Consider the following 8,140-nt stretch of genomic DNA (forward strand, 5'->3'; position numbering starts at 1 on the left):
TATTGAGACAAAAGTGTCCCATAAATCGCACTGTAAGCCAGTGTTTTTCAACCACTGTGCCGCCGCGGCGTGAGGTACAGTCTGGTGGGCCGTGGATTGTGTAATTTCACCTATTTGGGTTAAAAATATTTCATGCAAATTAGTAATTATAGTCTGCAAATGAAGTGCCGTTGTTGAGTGTCGGGGCTGTCTAGAGCTCGGCAGAGTATCAATCAATCAATCAATCAATCCATCAATGTTTATCTATATAGCCCTAAATCACAAGTGTCTCAAAGGGCTGCACAAGCCACAACGACGTCCGCGGTACAGCGCCCACATAAGGGCAAGGAAAAACTCACAACCCAGTGGGACGTCGATGTGAATGACTATGAGAAACCTTGGAGAGGACCGCATATGTGGGTAACCCCCCCACCCCCTCTAGGGGAGACCGGATGCAATGGATGTCGAGTGGGTCTGACATAATATTGTGAAAGTCCAGTCCATAGTGGATCTAACATAATAGTGAGAGTCCAGTCCATAGTGGATCTAACATAATAGTGTGAGAGTCCAGTCCATAGTGGATCTAACATAATATTGTGAAAGTCCAGTCCATAGTGGATCCAACATAATAGTGAGAGTCCAGTCCATAGTGGATCTAACATAATAGTGAGAGTCCAGTGCATAGTGGATCTAACATAATAGTGAGAGTCCAGTCCATAGTGGATCTAACATAATAGTGTGAGAGTCCAGTCCATAGTGGATCTAACATAATATTGTGAAAGTCCAGTCCATAGTGGATCTAACATAATAGTGAGAGTCCAGTCCATAGTGGATCTAACATAATAGTGTGAGAGTCCAGTCCATAGTGGATCTAACATAATAGTGAGAGTCCAGTCCATAGTGGATCTAACATAATAGTGTGAGAGTCCAGTCCATAGTGGATCTAACATAATAGTGAGAGTACAGTCCATAGTGGATCTAACATAATAGTGAGAGTCCAGTCCATAGTGGATCTAACATAATAGTGAGAGTCCAGTCCATAGTGGATCTAACATAATAGTGAGAGTACAGTCCATAGTGGATCTAACATAATAGTGAGAGTCCAGTCCATAGTGGATCTAACATAATAGTGAGAGTCCAGTCCATAGTGGATCTAACATAATAGTGAGAGTCCAGTGCATAGTGGATCTAACATAATAGTGAGAGTCCAGTCCATAGTGGATCTAACATAATAGTGTGAGAGTCCAGTCCATAGTGGATCTAACATAATAGTGAGTGTCCAGTCCATAGTGGATCTAACATAATATTGTGAAAGTCTAGTCCATAGTGGATCTAACATAATAGTGTGAGAGTCCAGTCCATAGTGGATCTAGCATAATAGTGAGAGTCCAGTCCATAGTGGATCTAACATAATATTGTGAAAGTCCAGTCCATAGTGGATCTAACATAATAGTGAGAGTCAAGTCCATAGTGGATCTAACATAATATTGTGAAAGTCCAGTCCATAGTGGATCTAACATAATAGTAAGAGTCCAGTCCATAGTGGATTTAACATAATAATGTGAGAGTCCAGTCCATAGTGGATCTAACATAATAGTGAGAGTCCAGTCCATAGTGGATCTAACATAATATTGTGAAAGTCTAGTCCATAGTGGATCTAACATAATAGTGTGAGAGTCCAGTTCATAGTGGATCTAGCATAATAGTGTGAAAGTCCAGTCCATAGTGGATCTAACATAATAGTGAGAGTCCAGTCGATAGTGGATCTAACATAATAGTGAGAGTCCAGTCCATAGTGGATCTAACATAATATTGTGAGAGTCCAGTCCATTGTGGATCTAACATAATATTGTGAAAGTCTAGTCCATAGTGGATCTAACATAATAGTGTGAGAGTCCAGTCCATGGTGGATCTAGCATAATAGTGAGAGTCCAGTCCATAGTGGGGCCAGCAGGAGACCATCCCGAGCGGAGACGGGTCAGCAGCGCAGAGATGTCCCCAACCGATGCACAGGCGAGCGGTCCACCCCGGGTCCTGATTCTGGACAGCCAGCAATTCATCCATGGACACCGAACCTGTGTGTCCCCCCCCCCCTCCACTAGGGGGGAGACCGCCTGTCGATCTCACGATCCACTCTTCCTTCACTCCCTTGACAAGTTTCACTTCCATCTTCGTCCGCCTATCCGAAGTCTGGTCTGTTGGGCAGCAGCCTAAGCAGAGAGTTCCTAGGCCAGCTAGGAGACATAACGTCTTCCCCGTGGCCTCCACCCGGTCAAACATGCCCAGGACGCACTCTGACCAGATGCCCAAACCCCCTTATCTGGCTACTCTCGATGTGGAGGAGCAGCGGCTTGACTCTGAGTTCCTAACAGAGCTTCTCATCCTATCTCTAAAGGAAGAGCCCCACCACCCAACGACTTGTACCCGTTATCTTGTCTATTCAGTCATAAGCCAAAGCTCATGACCATAGCTGAGGATGGGAACGTAGATCGACCGGTGAATTGAGAGCTTCGCCTTCCGGCTAAGCTCCTTTTTCACCACGACTGATCGATACGGGGTCCGCATCACTGCAGACGCCGCACCGATCCACCGGTCGATCTCACGATCCACTCTTCCTTCACTCGTGTACAAGGCCCCCGAGGTACTTGAACCCCTCCACTTGAAGAAAGCTCTCCGCCCCAGATGGCATTCCACACTTTTCCGAGCAAGAACCATGGATTTGGACTTGGAAGTACTGATTTTCATCCCGGTTGCTGCAAACTCATCTAGTGATAGCTGAAGGTTTTGGCCAGATGAAGCCACACCTTTGTTAGAGAACATGACTTACAAGAAAAAGTGTGCTACTGCCAAAAAGGAGAGTGCTTAAATGGGTACCTGGAGGAACGCCTCAGTTATGTAAATCACACGTTTGGACCTCCGTGTTCTACAGTCTTGGTCGAAAGCTTACATACACTTGTAAAGAACATAATGTCATGGCTGTCTTGAGTTTCCAATACAACTCTTATTTTTTTGTTAGAGTGATTGGAGCACATACTTGTTGGTCACAAAAAACATTCATGAAGTTTGGTTCTTTTATGAATTTATTATGGGTCTACTAAAAATGTGACTGTGGAGGTTTTCCTCCCTCCGGGTTCCATGGACCACCAAGAACTGACATGACGGCGAGCAGTTTGTGACTTTGTTTTATTCTTTCAATAAAACCTTCGTCTCGTCGGGTCGCTTTTCAGCTCCTCTTCCAACTACTCGCTCTTCGGTTGCTTTTCAGCCTCCCGCGTCGTCGTCTTCGTCTCGCTCTCTGTCGCTTTCGCTCTGCATCGACTGGCTCTCCAACTCCTTGTCGCTCGTCCTTCTCGGCTGCTGCCCTTTTACACACTGACAGGTGATTACAGAATTGTGCCCAGGTGGGCGATCCACGCACCTGACGTCCATCAAATCAAATCAACTTTATTTATAAAGCACATTTAAGATTTACCACAGGGTTAGCCAAAGTGCTATACAATGGGTAGGTGATAATACGAGTACCGAGCAAACACAACACAACACAAACAGAAAACGGTAGAAAATAAATAAATAAAACATAAAAACAGGTTCACAGCGGGTGTATTTTGGGGCGCCATTGCAGGATGGATATCACTCAGTGTTATAAGCCATTGAATAAAAGTATTTTTTTAAGAGAGATTTAAAAACAGGAGGATAGGAGGCTTGTCTAACACCCAGAGGTAGGTCATTCCAGAGCTTGGGAGCAGCAGCGGCGAAAGCTCTGTCACCTCTAAGCTTCAGCCTTGTGTCAGGGACCACCAGTGGCAGCTGATCGGCTGATCTTAGGGATCGGGTGGGGCAGTAAGGCTGAGGAAGTCGGACAGATATGTTGGCGCGAGGTCAATCTCGGAGGCGGTCCCGGCGTGCCCCGCCTTGCTGCAGGTTCGCCGGCCACGCCTCCTCGCCGCCATCTCGGAGTCGGCCCCAGCGTGCCCTGCCTCGCTGCAGGTCCGCCGGCCACGCCTCCTCACAGTGAGCAAATGTGCTGGGTCAAAAGTATACATACAGCAATGTTAATATTTGCTTACATGTCCCTTGGCAAGTTTCACTGCAATAAGGCGCTTTTGGTAGCCATCCACAAGCTTCTGCTGGAATTTTTGACCACTCCTCTTGACAAAATTGGTGCAGTTCAGCTAAATGTGTTGAACTTGTTTCTTCAGCGTTGTCCACACGTTTAAGTCAGGACTTTGGGAAGGCCATTCTAAAACCTTCATTGTAGCCTGATTTAGCCATTCCTTTACCACTTTTGACGTGTGTTTGGTGGTCATTGTCCTGTTGGAACACCCAACTGCGCCCAAGACCCAAACTCCGGGCTGATGATTTTAGGTTGTCCTGAAGAATTCGGAGGTAATCCTCCTTTTTCATTGTCCCATTTACTCTCTGTAAAGCAGCAGTTCCATTGGCAGCAAAACAGACCCAGAGCATAATACTACCACCACCATGCTTGACGGTGGGAATGGTGTTCCTGGGATTAAAGGTCTTTACCTTTTCTCCCCCAAACATATTGCTGGGTGTTGTTTGTTTCATCTGGCCACAGAACTTTCCTCCAGAAGGTCCTATCTTTGTCCATGTGATGTCAGATGAAACAGGAATTTTCTGCAAAAATGTTTGTTTCCCAAGTTTTGCAGTTGAATAGCACTGGTGTAAATCCATCTGCAATTTACTCGCAACCTCGGAATGGAAACAAAAACCTCAAGACTATGGTGTGGAAGGGCAATGGACTAAGATGGAGAACATGGAATTAAAGGTTGCTGTAAATGTTGCATTACGATAATATGAAAATCCACTGATCCATCGTTTTCCCCTTTCAGGAACTTTTACTTGATGCGCACGTGACCTAGAAGTGCATTCTTCATCCTGCCAGCGTGTGACATTTACAATGGATCTCCATTGCTGAACGCCCTGGGAATGTGCAACCATGAGAAACGGCCGCAGGTTACAATTTCTCAAACCGCCGGTCATGTGTCCTTCATGCTAAGACACCAGCGGCGCGTTGACACATGAGGGGAAATAATTTACCTTTAAAAAAAAGAAAAAGAAAGAAAGTCTGAGTCGGCTCTAAAAAAGTGCTGACGTAGATTTATTCCTCGGAAGGTGTAGATGAACTCCTCTAGGTGTAGATTCATTCTGCACAACTCAAGGGCACATTGGCTCGGGGAGAGGAAGTCACAAAGAATCCCGCAGCCTCTTTCTTGTCTCATCCATCTTGACACATAAAGTCTTTGAAATAACCCAAAAAGAATCCCAAAGGAATCCTGCTGTGTTTTTATTTATTTTATTTTCCACACCAGTCGGCTGCTGTAGGTTCGATTTCTCAAAGGCAATTATTCTTCCGCAAATGCCAGTTGACTAAATAATAACCTCGAATTACAACTGACTTGGGCCGCAACGATGTATCAATTAAATCGATTAATTTGATTGGAGTAAGCGTTGCTCTGGTTTGTCCACAAATTGGAAGTTGCTGGCAGTCTTCAAAGTACCCCAAAGTTGCCATAAATGATTGGAGGATGCGGGAAGAACCGTGGACACTCTTGTGATTCTGGATCGGATCTGGTCTGGCCCGCAGGTTTGAGGACCAGTCATAGACAATTTAGAGCATACTTGCCAACCCTCCCGTTTTTAGCGGGAGACTCCCGGCAGAAATTTTCTCCGGACAAACTCCCGGTATTCAGCCGGAGCTGGAGGCCACGCCCCCTCCAGCTCAATGCGGACCTGAGTGGGGACAGCCTGTTCTCACGCCCGCTTTCCCACAATATAAACAGCTTGCCTGCCTAATGACGTCATAACATCTACGGCTTTCAGAGAGTAGAGTGCACAACTGCGCACACAACAAGGAGACGAAGCAGTAGAACGAGGAAGTTACAGACATGGCGACGCCGTCGACGAGCGAGATGAAGAAATACGCTTGCAAGTTCCAAAACGAATGGAAACAAGAATTTCAGTTCATCCAGGACAGTTCGAAGGGGAAGGGGTATGTAATTATGTTGCCTGTACATTTTGTAAAACAGACTTCTCCATTGAACAAGGTGGCCGAGTCATGAACGGAGGAGAAGTTAAACAGGACAATACTGCCATCTACTGGATAGCCCCCGGAACACTTAAATTCAAGTATTTATTTTATTTAGATGTATAATAAAATAAATATATATACATATATATATAGCTAGAATTCACTGAAAGTCAAGTATTTCATACATATATATATATATATATATATGAAATACTTGAGTTGGTGAATTCTAGCTGTAAATATACTCTCCTATTAACCATGCCCTTAACCACGCCTCCAACCACGCCCCTGCCCCAACCCGACCGCGTCTGCTGCGCGCAGCAAATATATGCCGCGCACCAAATCAAATCCCATCTGAATTCTAAACAAAATAAACATATTTATTCTATGTAATTTTGCAATGCAACTTTGAGTGACAGTGACAACAAGCGGCCCTAATGGTGTTCGTCAACACCGTTCAATTGAACACCGTTCAATTATTGTAACGTCTATCGAGATGCTTCGAGGACAGGAATTATATCGATCACTTTATTGAGCAAAACTGTTTATATTCGGCCATAACCACACCAAAAACATAAGTAAAACACTTCTATCTCGAAAAACTAGTCATTTTCTGCCGTACAAACCAGGCCAAAACCAACTTGTCATCTGTCACCAACACACATACCAATAAACCACTGGTGCGTTTATGGCCACACAAAAAGTCGGACAACTCAAACATCACACAAAGTTACACTATGACTCCTCAGTCATACGTGTGCTTATTTTACTGTCATTTATTATTCATGTTAATTTATTTATATTAGTCATGGAATGCTGTTACATACACTATGTTGAAGTATTACTATTATTATTAATTATTATTATTATTTATCTTACGGTATATATCAAAAATAATATTGAGCAAAATTTAATTGAAATATTGTCGATGTGGCCCTCCAGCAGTGCTCGGGTTGCTCATGCGGCCCCCGGTAAAAATTAATTGCCCACCCCTGATTTAGAGTGAAAAGCAAATTTTATTTTCACTCATATACAAAACATTCTAACTTGGATTGTTTCCCTGGCTTGGAGACTCTCCCGAAGGACAGTGCGGCGAAGACACAACAAACTCCCTTCTTGTCTCTCATGGACACACACCTGTTGTTGTTGACTTTGGACTCGTCGGCTGCATGACAGGCTTACACACACACACATGCATCCACAAAAAAATATACGCCACACACATACATACCCCAACCCCCCCCAATCCAACGCCCTCGACGCAAATCCCGTAGGAGTGATGAAAGGATTGTCAGCGCCTGAGAGCTGCGGCCTGCCACCATGACCCTGCACTCCCTTCCCTCTGTTGCTAGATATCTGGAGATGTATGTTGTAATATGTATATGTGCTTTGCTATGGAGGTTTTTTTCCACTCCAGACTGGGTCCCATTCTAGATTGTATTTACCAGCATTTTACCTTTTTCCCCATCTTTTTACGGGGCGCCTTGTGGCGACCCATCAGCGTTCCTGTTCTGTAACCCTGCACACTGTTTGTTTGTCTAATCTTGAACGGGTTTGTGCTGAAAACAAAGTTTTGTTGTACTTGTGCAATGACAATAAAGACCTATCCTATCCTATCCCATCCTATCCTATCCTCCAATCAAATTTTGGGAGTTTCACCTGTGTAGTAGATGCCATTCTGACCTTGCTAGGGACGATTTTGTCGGTTTCAAAACCCCTCAGATCAACCTGTGTCTGCACGAGCGTCTCTTGTCATAGAGCGGTGATTGCGTTCTCTGAAGCAAAACGGGAGGGTTTATGAAAAATCGTTTTTTATGCACGACATATGGATTTTCCCTCAATGCGGCGTGCACGCGAGAACAATGACAGACTTATCATTACAGCGTCTTTCTTTTCAAGAGTATGTCATGGCAACGGCTGCTGACGCCACACTATTTTCCCCTTCCATGTATTTGTTCTCCAGTGAAATTGGCCTGTAATGGAATGCAAGTGTGCTGTGACGGCAATATTATGTGGTGTGTGTGAGTGAGTGGAGGAAAATGAATGGGATGGGGAGAAAGTGAGTCCGATTTGTCTCCTCCAGCTGTTTATCAGCTCAGAGCACTCTGGGCG

General features: G+C 44.7%; 1 protein-coding gene across 2 annotated transcripts in view; it reads left to right on the forward strand.

The window, feature by feature from the left end:
• Window positions 1-8,140, forward strand: part of csf2rb (colony stimulating factor 2 receptor subunit beta) — a 134,465-nt gene that overhangs the window by 87,603 nt on the left and 38,722 nt on the right. The window lies entirely within an intron of this gene.

The sequence above is a fragment of the Entelurus aequoreus genome, linkage group LG25 (genome assembly GCF_033978785.1).
Source record: "Entelurus aequoreus isolate RoL-2023_Sb linkage group LG25, RoL_Eaeq_v1.1, whole genome shotgun sequence".
In the NCBI taxonomy this organism is placed as follows: Eukaryota; Metazoa; Chordata; class Actinopteri; order Syngnathiformes; family Syngnathidae; genus Entelurus; species Entelurus aequoreus.